At 56.2% G+C, this 2,685-nt stretch overlaps 1 pseudogene; it reads right to left on the bottom strand.

The window, feature by feature from the left end:
- Positions 1-2,029: 2,029 nt before the first annotated feature.
- LOC111734481 lies at positions 2,030-2,148 on the bottom strand (annotated as a pseudogene).
- Between the last annotated feature and the right edge of the window lie 537 nt (positions 2,149-2,685).

Below are 2,685 nucleotides of genomic sequence, written 5' to 3'. Positions count from 1 at the left end.
CATTCTCATTTGTATTTTATAAAGGCGTGAGGAGGTCGTCGTGAGTCAGAGACAGTCAGAGAAGCCCCCACGTCACACGCGGGGACCTGAGTCCCTCCCGGGCGGTGGCACCTGTGTGTGGCGCAGCCTGAAGTCCTGGAGCCAGCGAAGCACCCAGACAGGGTGCCCAGGGTTCCCTCCGGGGCCCTCTCCTGTCCCTCTGCAGCCTCCCTCTGCACACACCTCCCAGACACCCTCAGCTGTCGCAGGAAGCTCCCCACTCACTCCCGGGTCTCCGTAGCTGGGGTTCCGCAGCCTGGGTTACCCCCAGGGCCGCCCCCCCTTTCACCTCCAAGGCCCCGACAGCTCTCCTCTGCCTGGCTCAGCCGGCTCCGAGCCTGTCCCCCCGCCCTGGAGTGCTCAGCACAGCGTGAGACTCCTGGCCACACTTGGCACCAGAGCCATTGGCCTCCATGGTAAATGGCACGTCCACCCCTCTCTGGACTGCAAGAGCAATGGGCAACATTCGGGATCACAGTTTCTCCGTCAGTCTGGGGCCCTAAAGGGTCCCCATGAGCACACGTCACCAGCTGACCCTTGATGGGGATTCAGGAGGAGGAAGAAATAAATGTGTTTTAAACTACAGACGTTTTGGGGTTGTTTGCACCCCCAAACTACGTAGCTCATCATCAGTGATACTAGCATTGATACAGAAGTGGGGTGCTGTCACAACAGAAAATTTAAAACATGCGGCACTGATGTAGGGGACAGATGCCAGCCAACGAGGGACCGATGCAGGAACCGGTAAGGGCCCCGTGCACCTTGCGAAGTGGTGAGGTATTTGATGAAAGCCTTCGCCCGCAGTAACGCGGGTGGCGAAGCACATGACGGATCGGAGCGCGGGGAAGGCGGTCGGTTGTCAGCCCGCGCCAGTTACTGTCGGCCGCATTTAGCGTGAAATTACAGGAAAGATTTGAGCTCGGAAGAGAAAGGGGGAGTAGAATGCAGAAATTACGGGGCCGTCGGAGTTGGAAGGTACAATTTTTTTCCGCATCGGAGACACGGTCATCAAGCCCTTAGCTGGAGCTTGTACATAGATTAGCGTATGTCAGAGCAAAGGTCGGGCTTGCGGGGGGGTGGATGCTTGGGAAAGCCCGGATCCGGCTGGCCCGCCAAAGCCGGGCGGGTCACTTAAAGAGCTCGAGACCGAAAGAGTCGGCGGGCGGCGAACGGGCCAGGAAGCGCGAATCCTCACGAGGAAACCCGGGAAATAACCGGGCCCGGTGATGGACGTGGCGCTGCTGGACTTGAGTAGATGAGAAGTTTGTGGCGTCCGGAGACTTTCTAACACCGTGGCACCCCACGTGTAACGGTCTCCGCTTCGGCGTGCAGGTCGGTGGCGCTCAGGGTGCTCACATCCTCGCTGCCGCTCCCTAGGACGCCCTCACTCTGCAAATCCCAAACCGTCCCGGCCAGGCGCTAAGTCCCGCCGCTCCCCAGCCCCCGGCTTCGCCGCTCTGCCGTGCGTCTCCGTGAGCCTGACCGCTCCTGGGCGGGGCCCGTGCGGACACAGTCACACAGCCTCGTCCTTTTGTGACCAGCTTGCTCACCTCTGCCTGAGGTCCCCTAGATTCACCCACATTGCAGCGTTTGTCAGAACTTCCTTCCTCCGTGAGGACGGAGGAGGTGCCACTGCATGCACAGACCACGCCTCGTCTACCTGTCCATGGACTTGAGTCGCTGCCGCCTCTGGCTGTGCCACTGTGAACGGGCTGCACGAGCATCCTCTCTGACCCCGGCACCCGGCTCTCAAAGACTTACCCGAGCAGAGTGCTGGGTCGTATGCTCCGTGTTCAGCCCTGAGGCGCTGCCACACTGTTTCCGGCAGCGGCTGCACCATGTCACCTGCCATCAGCAGTGCCAGGGGCTCCAATGCCCAGACAGCCTCATCGACGCTGGCTTTTTTCTGGGTTTTTTGATAGTAACCATCTTAAGGAGGATGAAGTGGAATCTCGTTTTTTTGTTTGTTTGGTTGTTTGTTTTTTTTTTACGCCTACAGCACCTGGTCTTCCTCGGTGGTCTCCCATCCAAGTACTAACCATGCCCGACCCTGCTTAGCATCCGAGATCAGACAGGATCGGGCTTGTTCAGGGTGGCATGGCCGTAGACCATGGACTGCGGCTCCACTGGGGTGCAAACCCAGGACCTTCTGCGTGTAAAGCAGACGATTTCGCCGCTACCCTATGGAACCGCGTCTGTCATTGTGGTTTTGATTTGCATTTCCCTGATGATTAGTGAAGTTGAGCGTTTTTTCATGTGCCTATTGGCCGTTTGTGTATCTTCTTTGGAGAAATGTCTATTTGAGTCCTTTATCCATTTTATAATTGAGTTGTTAGTGTCTCTGGTGTTGAGTTGTAGGGGTTCTTCACACATTCTGGATATTAACCCCTTATCAGACATGGGATTTGCAAATTCGTTCTTCCATTCCGCGTGTTGCTTTTCCACTGTGTTGATGGTGTCCTTTGATGAGCAAGGAAACTTACTACGTTTGAGAGATAGGTATGTTTCCAACAAAAACCACGAGCCAGGATTAAAGACTGGACATTAAGAGTCAGGATGGCAAGCGCTTAGCATAGCACCAACATGTCGCTGCGTTCGGTGGTTGTAGCGTACTGTATACTTATTCTGAAACTAAAACCAGTCTTT

The sequence above is a fragment of the Pteropus vampyrus genome, unplaced genomic scaffold (genome assembly GCF_000151845.1).
Source record: "Pteropus vampyrus isolate Shadow unplaced genomic scaffold, Pvam_2.0 Scaffold1398, whole genome shotgun sequence".
NCBI lineage: Eukaryota > Metazoa > Chordata > Mammalia > Chiroptera > Pteropodidae > Pteropus > Pteropus vampyrus.
Note: the sequence above shows the minus strand (reverse complement) of the source record. Positions and strands in the feature narration are given on the sequence as shown.